This window comes from Semicossyphus pulcher, unplaced genomic scaffold, assembly GCF_022749685.1.
Source record: "Semicossyphus pulcher isolate SPU_LCO1_2020_fin unplaced genomic scaffold, fSemPul1.0.p SCAF_23, whole genome shotgun sequence".
Lineage (NCBI taxonomy): Eukaryota > Metazoa > Chordata > Actinopteri > Labriformes > Labridae > Semicossyphus > Semicossyphus pulcher.
In genome coordinates, this window is record NW_027211697.1 from 6,842,732 (window position 1) to 6,856,767 (window position 14,036).

Sequence of the window (14,036 nt, forward strand, 5' to 3'; positions counted from 1 at the left end):
CTCTCAGAGTGACTGCCTCAGCCTCACCCCCTCCCTCTCTCTCTCTCTCTCTCTCTCTCTCTCTCTCTCTCTCTCACTCTCTTTCCCTCTCTCTCTCCCTCACCCTCCCCTCCTCTCTCCCTCTTTCTCTCTCTCTCTCTCTTCCCCTCTCTTCCTCAAGATGCAGAGCTGCGCATTGGCTGCCTCTCTGTCTCATCCCCTCCCAATCAGCCTCTGCTCTCTTCCTGCCAGCCCTGTTTTGCATGCATGTATCCATTCTTTTCCTTTCCTCTCTCTGTCTTTGACATTTGGCTGTCCTTTCATGACTCACATCTTGTTGTATATGCGTGAACACATTTCTAAAGCGTGGAGATCAGAGAGAGACTGATTTCTGAGGGATGAACTGTGCTCTATGTTATGTGACATGTGAGTGCCCTGGGCTTCACTGGAGACGCTCTGGCATCCTCATCACATTGTCTGCACCGGGGGGGGGACTGACGTAGAGGGTTGGTTGGGTACATTTCAGGTTGGCTAAGGGGCTCAGGATGGGAGACACTGGCAAGCGGTTCAGTGTGGTATTAATGTGGGAGAGATCCAGGTGCTCCTGCCCATGGCTGCTTCTGACAGCCTGTCTGTCATTCTGCTTCATGATGACATATCTGAAACCAGGCTGTTGCTTGCACTTTCACAGCATCTCACTAACTCCACTCAGCCGGAGGCAGAACGACATCACCAAATTCGGTTACAACATCTTCTTGACAGTTTGTGGAGTACAATGTTGTAAAAGTATGTCAGTAAGTACAAATGTGGGTTTACATACATGGTGGAATTGTAGCAGATTAAAGCTATACACTTTGAATTTAAGATTTTCCCTTGAATGAAGGGGGATTATATGTTATTTTTCAAGTAGTGCTTTGTTACCTTTGTTGTAAAGCTGTAATCCAAATGGCTTCAGCTTCACTGCAGGTAAGCCAGTGTCAGAATACCAATCCCATCACTGCCTTTTTGTACATTTCACCTCAGGGACGACGCCATAAGCCTGATTTAGGCTTACAGCAGGACAGCTATCAGATGTGCTATCAGATGTGTTTTGATGCTTAGATTGATTCTGTAGATGTGAGGTACGTACTATGTCTCAAAATGATGGCTGTCTGAACTTGCCACTCATCTCTGCACAATTTGGCCAGATGCTATAACGCAGCATGTGGATTGTAGGGTATCTCATATTTCTCCTTGACGCATCTCTTTGCAACAATTGACAGCAAGGTACCGGGCCGCAGGCGGTGTCATTTTACGCCCTAAAGAGCCATGCATAACGATGACGGAATGGCCCACTCAGACAAAACGGCCAGGTCATCTTCATTTCTTTCTTGCTCCCTGGTCTGCTGACTTATTCGCTTTGTCAGCCTTGCATGGGTTACTCCTCCCCGCCCAGGCGCACTGGGTGAGTGATACGGGCTCCTCTGTTTGGGGTGGACTGTGAAGTGATATGAGAAGAGACAGCTTTCTGAGCCCCATCCAAAAATTGTCAGCCCTCCTCAGCTCACCTGCTGGCTCAGACATCAGACCGTGTGGCTCGATTTTTGCAGCAAGACTGGCCCCCTGTGGCTACACGTGGAATTGCACTTAGTCCCAATGACTATCATTATTGTTATTCAACACTCAACCCTGGTGACAGGTTGTCACTTTATGGAAATGTGACAAGGAGATGTAAGGGGGAGGGGCAGTGTGGTATAAAGTCACATTTTTACACGTCCAACAGCGAGGGAAAAAATGGTCCTACACACACAAACACTGCTGCAGGAGAGCTCCAGTATCCAGGAGCAGACTGGTGCCAGGTGCAAATATAACAGCTATTTCATCTTATTACATTTCACACAGGATTTGCTATTCATCTTATTAGCTTATAGTCTTTGGCATACTACACAAAAGAAACAAATCAGTCAGTATACCGGTAATGTGCATGCAAATATTACAATGAAATGATATCTATGTATTCAAATGCAGTGCAAATTACTTGCAAGCTTTGTGTGGGCCAGGTAAACAATGCTTTCTGATATGCCTGCCACATAATAACTTGTTTTTTCGCACCTTCCAAAGAGGATGCAGTAATCATCATATTCACAGGGTGGCAGCAAAGATTTAAACATGGATTCAGACGTTCTTTACCCTTGTGTCTGTATTTACCCAAGCTCCCACACACAGCGCCCGCACAGAAAACCTGGTATAGACGAAAAGGGCTGGGGGGAAAAGAAAATCATTCAAGATAGTGCTTATTGATGCACATTGTTGGATAATTAAAGAGCGCGGTCATGTCATGTACAACTGTGCAAAAAGTAAACTGGATAATTCTCTGTGAGCAGAACAAAAAATCTATTGCTGCAGCAATTTTTATTTAGTGGCTCCAATTTGTACAGTTTCATTGCTAATTAAGTGTTTAATCATGCTTAATGCAACAGCCGGATAATACAGAGACGCAATACTGCACCTGTGAGGACCTTATTTGACATACTGCCTTCCCTACCCCACGACTTCTATCATCTGTTTAACATGCTTTACCTTAAAGATACAATCTCCAATATTCAGTATCGTGCTCCTGAGCGCCACCCACTGGTGATTATTGGTAATTATGGGAGCACACATAAACCTTAATTTAACCCCAATTTAACCAGACGTTTTCAGTTGGCTGCCTTTGTCACGGTTCTATCTCTTGATTTTCCATGCTTTTCGACTTAATCTGAGCATCGAATTTGTTTCTTCTTCCCTTATTTTTTACGTTGTATCTGTAGTCATCGATCTTTTCTTTGTTTGTTCAGCCATAGTAGATTACCGTTTCCTCGCAATGCTTACAGAGACCAGAAGTGCAGCTGCTTAGCTCCGCCTCCGCTCTTTGGCAGACCAACCACTGCTGGGTGATGGAAAACGCGTCACTAACTGGGCGCTGCTTGTGATTTTTTCCACGAATGTCGCCACAGACACCCAGTCCATAAAAATACTAAATAGTGCAAATAGAAAGGCTTTCCTCTGTGGGACATAGACTCAATCACCATTGTGTTACCTCATTCGGTGATAGATAGTGACTCAATCTTGGATCCCATCGGCTATAGTCTGAGACGATACAGCCTCTGGGCACACCGGTGAACGTGCCGGCCGGTAAGCCATAAACAACTTCATGTCATGTTGCCGAAATTTCAACATCATGATGCAGATTTGTAATATGTAGAAATTCAATCTCTGTCAGGTCTGTCCTCAAGAGGAGAAGAAAACTTTTAAAATGCTTGTTTGTTAAACGGAGGTCGGATCGATCTGATGCATTCAAAGAAGTCAGGAAAATCTGAACGCTGAACAGCTTGTGTGACACTGCGTCAAGAGAACTCATCTCAAGTTAAATTTTAGATCTAGAACGGGTTGTCAGCTGAACTTAGATGCAGATGTCTGTTTATAGAGATTAATAAGAAGCTAAATCATCGTCAGATCACGCTGATGGGAGCCGGGATGGCATTATGGCAGAATACGTTCCGCCTGCTTTTGTTCCTTTCTCACAGACTGTTTTTCTTGCATACATCGCAGCCTGCTGGTGCGTGATTGGTCAATATTGCTTTGACTACAAGCGTAGTTCAAACGGAAACCAGAATACCTACCTTCCCGGAAATCCATGTCCCTGAATGAATAGTGACTTAGACATTTATTTAAATGAAAAAGTTTGAGATTGTACCTTTAAATCATGCCTTAAATTTATCTTAAATATAATTCTTTACACTAATCGAGCCCTGAGGACTATTCGGCAGTGGAAGATAAGCCCGAGTGTTCACATTTTTCATAAATGTTCTTTCCTCAAAACCTGAATTGATCTTCACACAGTAGCAGTGATAATGGGGGATGGTGGAGGCATTGTTTGCAGCTCTAATGATCACAGCGTTATTATTTTCTGATCCCAAAATAACCCAAGCTGTCTCGTAGTGATCGTTAAATAAACACATTCAAGATTGTGATATAATGTTCCAGTCATCCGTCTGTCTGTTCCAAGACAAAGCCTTAATGGCTAACTGAAGCCACAAAGGCCGCCATCAGAAACTCCCACATCTTATCTTCTCTCTGAGCTTTTCACCTCTGCACCCTTTCCTTCTATTTCAAGGCATCTTTTCATCTGAGACCGTAGTTAATAACTCATGTGTTTGCTTTAGCCGTCTAGAGTGGAGTGCACTGGGACTCTTTTAAACTTGAAATTCCTCTCACGTATTGCAGGTCAAATGGCATCTTTTGTAAAGTGATGGACCAAATAAAGGATGGGAATAATGAGTGCGATGAGGACAATCTGCCATACCTCAAAGAATTCGCGGCTCTGCCAATCATCTGTCTAATCACAGAGTCTGTTGGCAGAACAAGCTTTCATTAAATATTAGCCAGAGAGGAAGTCAGCCATTTAACCTGTATAAATTTAATCCTTTTTGATTAATTTTCACGGCCATTCCTCATATTTTCAACTCTAGTTATTGTCCAGCCTCCTTTTTCGCTTCCTCTTTGCTGTGTCATTATCTCCAATCCTCTGTTGCTTTCCTTTGTTCTCCTCCTCGGTGAGTTTTATTTAGCCTTTAACTCCCTTCAATCTCACTCTCTCTGTTTTTCCTTTCCCCTTAAGCTATGAGAAAAAATGGCATCATAACATGTGTTTCTCCTTTACCCCGCATGTGTCTTCACTTCTACTATTTCTGTCCTGAGCTTTTACACTTTAATCGTAGATGTCAGACACAGATATGCACCAAAAGCTGCAAATAAAATACTGTTAAACGTCTGCATGCACTTTTGACAAGCCAACAAGCCAACAACATCTAAAAAATCTACTCTGCTCTTGGCCTGTGGGTTTGCTCTGCTCTATAAAGGGCATTTTTAATCAGTTGAAATGGTGAACATCCCCACCAACTGCAGAAATGACAGCATTCGTGCACAGCACACCCATGGATGGCAGTAGAGCGTTACAAAGCCCCCGAGGTCACGGGGACAGGCTCCGGGTGAGATAACAATACGGGGGGAGCAGGCAGCGCCACACACTCGCCACGTTTTCGCTGTGCAAAAAAAGGCGCACTCGGCTCCAGATTCACAGCTGAAAAACAGGACCAAATTACACCTCAGCTAATTGCACAGACCTCCTTCATAATGATGCAGAGCTGTTATGACTGAAGCAGCGGAGCCGCACACACAGCGAGCCCCCGCCTGAGCTCGGAAAGATGCTGCAGTCATCTGCTTCTAAGAATACTGGCTATTTTTCTGAGTCATAATTCATTAATTAGATGATGGACATGGAGGCCCGCTGCCTTCTAAATATATCAAAATCAAAATCATCTTAAACAAAGCGTGACCTTATTACCATGGCAACAATTCAAATGACATAAATAGGCTGTACCCCAGGGTTCAGGCAGGCAGACAGTGGTGTGCTTTCAACATGGAGTGTTTAATCTATTAACGGCTCCTGTGGGCCTTTGATTAAAGAAACTCATCTGGGCTTTTACGTTTCAGAGGAGCCTCTGAGAACACAGGAGGTCTGCAGAGTACACACGCATTGACCCTGACTGCACATGCATACAGTAAAGAGAGCACAGTCTATTGAGTTATATACGTTCAATAATTCAAGCAGCGAGCATTCACCACAAATGAAGTAGGACCTCTGTCCCACAGAGGTAATTGACAGTATATAAATCGTGACATGATGAATGTTGCCTGCATGGAGACCTTACATGGGAGACGATAACCTTGCATGTTCAGCTTGCATCAGCACAGTTTTACAAGATAAGGCACCATAATCTCCTACAGATAATCAAATAACTTGTGTGTCTCGGTTGTGTGCATGCATGTGTTCTTTTCTGCACGTCTTTACATATGCATGCATAGACCTGTTTGTGTGTGTGTCAATGCTCCTCCGTATTTGTGTCCACTTGCATGAGCTATGCTTTCTCTCCACTGAGCTGTGAAATGTCTACAATACCCGCTAATGGTGGTTGCTGCAGTGTTGTGCGAGAGGCCCGGTTGAGCTGTGACATGCTCGTTCTGTACGGCGCCTCGGCCGCTGCTGTATGAAACTAAAGTAAGGAACAAAACACAGCGTTTCCGCCCGAGGCTCAGCCCAATAGCGCATAAGTACAATAATGGTTGTTAACAGGTGAGAATCTGTCCTTCCAGTGGGAACGCGAGGGAAAGAAAATCGATATGGTAAGTGTCTGCCTGGCTGTATTGACTGTAACACACCTACAATATACCCTGTGGTGAGTCCATCCTTTGTCTTTACAGAAAAGCCGTAGAGCCCAGAAATCAACCCACGCTGAAGACAAGGAGATGCATTCATTATAGATCAAGAGGAGAGGCTGCAGACCAGAGACCGAGACTTATACAATGCCTCTTAACCTTCGATGTTCTCAATTAGTTTCTAAAAGTACTGTATAAGTGAAACTTCTTTTACAGCTGTATAAGGAAATATGTTTTTGATTGAGTGCGGGAATATTACTCCAATCTGAGCCTTTGTAAATGCTCTATTACACTAAATAGCATGCTCTATTGCTATTCTTTCTTTGACCAGGCAAACACGCCATTGGAGACATTCCATTCCTTCATGAATATTTTGCCCGAACATGCATTCAAATTGTATTCACAGAAGGATTGATTGCTCCTGATTGTTCCCTTGATTACAATCTCAACAGTCCATGGGGGCTTATACATTATTATTTGTAGGGTATTTGGTATGTATGAATGGTATATGGTGGAATATCTGATAGCTCAATCAGGGCCGTGCAGGGCACCACATTGAGCTTGAACGCTACTAAAGAAAAGGCTTGATCAAAGCAATAGACCAGAATGACATGCGGCAATCAGCTGCCATGCATTCTGCAGCGCAGCATGGCTCCATCCACTGTTCTGCTCCTACTCATGCCAACAGCAGCTGAATTCATCTCAGTGCAGCACTTCCTGCGCTCGCTGTGCCCAGTTGAATTGCCCACACACTCTGAAGCACATGCATACTGATACACATTCACACACACAATTACTATGATCATTTCCTGGCTCCGTGACCTGATTAGCGCTGACCCACAAAGCCCGCCCCTTCCTGGATCCCACAGCAGAAAGTCACAGCCACATCCTGACCTTTTCTCCCGCCCTGCTATTTAAACATTCTCTGTGTTGCGTAGGGAAAGCTATTCCTGTAAATGGAGTAATTACTGACAGCAAATTGGGAGTCTTCAGCCCAGCAGAAAGGTATCAGGAGCTCAAAGAAAGCCGGCTAATTGAGAATGCCCCCTATTCAATACGCCCTTCAGTGAACTTGAAGCGCTGGCCTCGTCACTATTACCCAGAATAATAGAGTTTTTGTCTTCCAGATGGTAACCGAGTGTTGCCAGCAAATATTTCTTCAAATTGTGGCGGCGCACAACTAATAAACACATCTATTTTTGAATGCTAATATTTACAAGTCTGTTTCAGGCATGAATAAAGACTACTGCTGCTGATGATGAGAGCATTTTAAATCTGCTTCTGAACTGACGGGGTTGAGTGCCGTTCCATTGTTTTATTACCGTGCAGGCAAAGTGCTTTGTTTCATTAAAGATGAATTCATCTATTTCTGCTGAAGAGCTCCGAGCTGATCTTGGATGCTTTGCCCCTTTTTACTTTGTAAGACGACTGAAGTGACAACCACTGTACAAAGTGTCTCTCATTTGGTCTCTGTCTGAGTCATTGTTTACGAATATAACCCAGCGCCAGAGCGAACGTATCGCAATGATTGGCTAATCACTGAGGTGAGTTACACAGGAGGGAAATAAGCCAAAGAATAACAAAGGAAGTAGAGGAAAAAAAGGCTTATAGAAGAGACTGTGATGTGTAGGAGAAGTAGAGAGACAGTGAGAGAGAGAAAAAGGAGGTTGATGCATTTGAAACTCCCCAAGGTGATGAATTTACATCTTGTCTGTTTTCTGCCACGTCTGCAACAGCGAAACTAACAGGACCAGAGAGGATTGAAGCGATCCTGCCAATTACAGTGTGCTTGACTGAGAGTTCGCAGCAGTCAATCGTGGGGGAGGGGGGGGGGACAATCTTAATGCGCTGTTCTCAACATGGTCAGGAGCAAACAATGACCATCAGCTATAAGTGCACATTAGTAATGAAGGGAGAAAAGCAGCCTGCAGTCGTGTGTCCAGCTTCTTTGTCTGAGCCTCCATTTGTATCCTCTGTCTTCAGGTCATTAATGCTCAGAGAGGCTGTAACATTTAATTAGGGACACATTATTAGTATAACACAGGCTCAGTGTGCATTGGAGAGAAATCCCAAAACAGCCCCTAACTCAATATTACATTTACAGCCACACGGAGTTATGGGCACAAGGGCTTAGGAGAAACTTGTAGAAAAGCAAATTAGCTTGTCACTGTGTGCTTTAATGGGGTTTTGCCTTGCTGGTAGAAAGAGGAGAAAGAATTATTAGTATAAATAAGCAGTCTTGTGTTAATCTGTGTTCCTTGTACCTTCCCCGAACACCCCGCCGATGATTCCAGCCGTATAATCTGCAAAGTCTCTGCTGCACTGTCAAAAATGAGGCGCCGCTGATCCGTTCAGTGATTAAACAAACAATCAGACAGGAAAATATCAACAAACTGGAGAAAATGAGTATACAGAGCAGAAATGAGAGGGCTGTACGTTGAATATTACAAAAGGGGTAATATTCTGCGGAGTTAGCCGAGTGTGAGATGAGAAGTATTGTGAGTGGGATGGAGTTGGTGGGAGGGCGGGAGGAGAGGTAGGCCCTGATGGTAAAGAGCGGCTGTAGAGTTCTGCTGCTTCACCACAGGGGGGTTTCAATGGATCATCAGGCTGGAGCTCTCAGCAACAGATGCAATGTTCAGCTTGTACAATGAACGGTACAGTCATTTTACATTTTTAGATTAGTGTGCTTTGGACAGGACTGTGTGTTCTGTATTATCCCTGTTTGTTATATATCATAGTTTTTTGCGTTAGAATATAATTTCCTGGTCACTTTGTAATTTTCCTTTCCCTCGTACGTAACACCTTTCTGTGTCTTCTTCTGCTTGTGTGATTGTGTGCCCCGCCCCTTTTGTTTTCACCCGTGTCTTGCTACGCCTGGCCCACACTAAAAAATGTTAAAATCTCAACAGATGCTGAAAATGTGAGAGACCCCACACATGACGACGAATAATGATAGATTTAACAGTTTTGTTCCTATAGTGTGTGGAGAGCAACGATATGACAAAACAGCACACCACACACTAACAGATTCCATTCACCAACAACTAGAGTTCAACTCTCACAACTGGAAATCTCTCTTGCGGTCAAACGCGACTCAGTAAACAAACATGGCGGACGACGGGCAATTGGCTATTGTTTTGTTCCATGTGACATTCAACACTTTGGCTTGGCTGTCCTCATGGTTCCCCCCACACAACAGGTAATTGGATTAATTTGAAATTGGTGTGGCCACAACGTTCTTCCAAGCAGATCGAGTAAAGTAAAATCAGTCTTAACACACCATAGAAAAATCTGATAGATAGATAATCTTTAGCACCATCAAAAAATCAGGACTTTGGACTGTTTGTTACAAGGCTGGAATCAGGCCCAAAATTGGCTTGATTATCTTGTAGTGTGTACCCCGCATTAGTCTCACCGGTGCCTGATTACCTCACCTTTACATTGTATCTATTCTTTCTCTCCCTCTAGTCTAGCCTCTAGTCAAACCTTGTACCATGTTTTTTGTGTGGATATCTTCCTTGTGTTATTCCTCGTGTTCCTTCTTTCTATTCTGAACCTTGTTTTTTTCTTGTGGAGATTTTATGTCCCCTGTCTCCCACAGACAATTTATTAAACCTTTGTTTTGCCTTTTTCTTTATTGAATTTATTCAATAGTCTGCTTTTGGCTCTGTCTTTGTATTAAAAAGAGATACTGTCTCCGAGAACATAAAGCTCCTGTGAGGAGTTCTTTGCTGGTTATGAAACAGACTGAAATTAATTCTGATTACACTATACGACCTACAAAAGCGAACCAAAACCATCAGCGACAAGAGTGATTATTTCTATATAGTTATTTTTAATGCCTGAAAATGCTCACAATCTTGCTACATGGATGAGAGAACTGGGTTGGACTCTCTGGGTCTGTCCTTAAATAGTTAAAATCATATCTTCGTGACAGGAAGTACTTTGTTGCGATCAGGTAACTGTGTGTCATAACACGTGGGGTTCCACAGGGGTCCATTCTGGGACCCCTATTGTTCCATCTCTATATGCTTCCGTTGGCCAAAATCATACAAAATAACAAAGTAGCCTACCATAATTATGCAGATGAAACACAAATATCTCACTTACACCAGGAGATTGGACCTGTTCAATCTCTGTGTAACTGTATCGAGCAAATCAATGACTGGATGCAGCAACATTTTCAGAGTGTCAGCTCTCACCTCAGTCCCTCTCTCTTACGGCTAAGAGTCAAGCAAGAAACCTGGGTGTTATCTTGGACTCAGATTTAAATTTCCACAGCCACATCAAATCAGTAACTTCTTCTGCTTTTTACCATTTAAAAAAAACATTGCTAGAGTCAGAGGAATAATATCAAAGCAAGACCGTGTATATGCCTTTATTTCCAGCAGATTAGATCACTGCAACAGTCTGTTCACAGGGCTTTCAGAACAAGCTGTGCAGCAACTTCAACATATTCAGAATGCTGCTGCAACAAAAAAATATGACCACATTTCTCCAGTTTTAACATCCTTACACTGGCTACCTGTAACTCAGTGAATTGATTTCAAAGTTTTGCTGCTTGTGTATAAGGCTCTCTGTTGCTTAGCGCCCAAATACATCTCTGATATGCTTGTGACATATGAATCATCTAGGACATCTGAGGACATCTGGGGCTGGCCTACTGGTCGTCCCAAGAGTCGGGACAAAACACGCGTTTTGTTATCATGCAGCACAGACCTGGAATAATCTCCCAGATGATGTTTAGACAAGCCCCGACTCTGACCACCTTCAAGTCAAAGCTAAAAACGTTCCTTTTTCACACTGCCTACTTCACTCTCTAATGGATGAATTATTTTTTAAACTTTGCATCCCTTGTCTCCACTTCTGCTATTTTAATTAATATAAATGAGTTATTTAATTGGTCTTATATTTTAATCTATTTCCTATCTTTAAGATATAATGGAAGATCGAATATTGCAGCAGTAGGAGTCTGGAACTCCAGGGTCTGGGACCCAAGAGAAAAAGAATTCTCGTAATACGAAGGAAAAGTAAAACTGACGAGTTATAATTAAAGTTCAGGGAACTATAATTCAGTAGAAGTATATACTGTTGTATTGTTCTGACTGGACCTGTTTCATATTTTAATGCTACATTTTGCTTTTCTTTTCCTTTCATGTTTTTAATGCTCTGTTTTAAATGTGTTTTGTAAATAAACTTGCCTTGCCTAGGTGTCAGACGAAGTTATTAACTGCATGCCGCCTTTGTTTACATTTTCCAGGGCACACATTTAAAGTGAGTGATAATATACAGCATGTTAAAGAAAGCAGGTTAAGATGTTTTATTAAAAACCACCATTTAAGCATGTACAGGACAAAATCAGCAAAGAGATAAGAGGTACGGCTTTGTCCACAGGGGGCGCCAAAATCAACACAAATCGAAAGTTCCTCACAGCAGCTTTAAGTTTATATTGTCTTAGTCACAACAGCATATATGTTTTGGTGGAAATGTAATGCCAATCAACTTTAAGACGAAATGTTGTCCGTAACAAACCTGACAAGCTTTATAAATGTTGCTATTGAATAAATCAGTATGTTTACTGACAACATATTTTATATGTTTTCTGCTAAAATAAAATTATTTCAATAATCTTTGTCGGGTTATTTTAAATGAAAAAATTCAGTAGTGACTTGAGACATTAGAGACACCATCCATTTCACCAAAATGCGTCTGTTGCATAAACGTAATCTTTCCCTGAGCCAGGCAGCAATTACAAAGCCTGTACAACGTAATTAGGGGCGCTATCTCAGAGACTTGTTCAGCTCTGGAATATGTGACTTTGAAGTCTATAAATATTTCAAATAGATTTATTGTACATGTACAATGTGCATGTATGTATTTTCATACTGAAGTTGATTTTTTATTTTGCTAAAGTTTGTTGACAGTTTCACTTACTCTGTATTTTTTTTCTTTTAAGATATATTTTTTTGCCAGCTAAAGAGAGACAGGAAATGTGGGGAGTAGAGAGTGGGCCTTGACGTGCACCAAATGACCGGCAGACTGGGAGTCGAGCCTGCGATCAGTGCATGGAAGACATGGGGTCCCTGCTTTGTATTTTATCGTCTTACGTATGTTATGCACCAAAGCACTGAGGCATAATCTCTTATACTGTATGTGTAAACCTGTTTTAACCTGCTGGCAATAAACCAAACAGTTGCTGTGTGGGTATATATATAACACTCTGTTTGTGTCTCTGTCTGCAGGATTCCAGCTGTAGCAGGGTGCTGTGCGCCTCGCTCTTCACTCGGAGCACGACGCAGATCCATGGAGCTTAATGATGATATTTGTGAACGCAGCCTGGGAGGTATGATATCAGAAAGGCCATCCCCTGCATTAATATTCCAGGCAGCACAGAAAGGGGATGGGAGATGATTTTTCCCCTGAAGGGGGTGCTTCCTTTGCTAATCGTTAACATAAATATTTTCACGTCTGTCTTTAAGACGCAGCAGCCTGCGACTCAGCTGCTCGGCCCTCCTGGGACAGATCATTGTTGACTACTCCCTGATTGCCTCGGGTAAAATGGACAGGAATGCATTCAGAATGAGATCTAACCTGTAAGCACTGGGGATTACGGTGACAGAAATACCTTTTTATTAATGATTCTGAGAGGGAAACGGATTCTGGGAACATTACAGACACCTACAGATAAATCAATCATTTAAATTTTAATGGCACACATGCAAGGGCCCGCCTCTGCAAAACAGCTATGTGTTCATTTTTATAAGGAAAGCACATGCTTATTTATAAGGCAGGCTCCACACTCTCAGCCCTGACATCCATAATAATCTGATTGTTATAATTTGCTAGTTGATGTTCTGAGTTTAGTGGCACTTTACTGAATCGACTGATTACAGCCACACACTTGTTTCCTTGTGTAAATGTCCTCTGAAGAATCTAATATTACACATTGGGAGGAATCTGAGTCTCACTGTTCACATGTAATAGCCTCGTTCAGGGCTCATTTGATAAGATCAGCAAAGATTTAAGCATGACAGCTGCAGATATCGATCGCGAACATACCAGTTAGAAAAATGTGCCTGACGAGAGAGGAGTACTCTCCCCTGAAGATCTCTGCAGCGGCTCCCTGCATGCTGTTACTCTCACTGAGAGGAGTAAGAGATGAGAGCTGAGAGGGCCAGCAGCCTGAGGCATTAGGGCTTAAAGAGAGAGACCTCTCTTGAATACCTATTCATCACATCACCATTAGTGTGGCTGAAGCACTCAGCTCTGCCGCTCTAAAATATAACCAGGATCGCTGCATTAGATCCCATAGCATGAGATGGTTACGGCGTCATGCATCATATACAGAGCCGACACTTCAAACTGCTTCTTTTATCATATAGCTGCGCATCCACAAGCTCACAAACTCAATGCTAAATAAACAAGTGCAGACTCTAATCATCATGAGAGCAGGTTTTTATCAGAGCATGACGTTACTTCCTCCACCCCTCCCACAGAAATGCCACTCTACATTATTTTCTTCTCCCATCTCGTCTGTCATCACTTCATCCTTTCTTCCCGCTGCCTTCTCTTGCCAAAGCGACAGGATGCACATGCCGTTGTTTTGTCATGGTCACGGCCGTATTGATTGAGCGGCGTGGAGCTAATTAAAGACAATCTGCAAGGAGTGTCAGTGCCAGTAAAGGGGAAAAAAATCATGGTGACAGAGCAGTGGGCCTCTAATTATTATTCTCCTTTTGGTTGGCATGGGAGAGATAATCACCCTGCAGGCACAGTCGGAAGGCACTCTCTCTGTCTATTTCTTCCTCCATCCCTCT

The 14,036-nt window shown here is 42.8% G+C and overlaps 1 protein-coding gene across 1 annotated transcript in view; it reads right to left on the reverse strand.

Moving 5' to 3' along the window:
* The window catches only part of olfm2a (olfactomedin 2a), a 54,382-nt gene that overhangs the window by 27,731 nt on the left and 12,615 nt on the right, over positions 1-14,036 (reverse strand). The window lies entirely within an intron of this gene.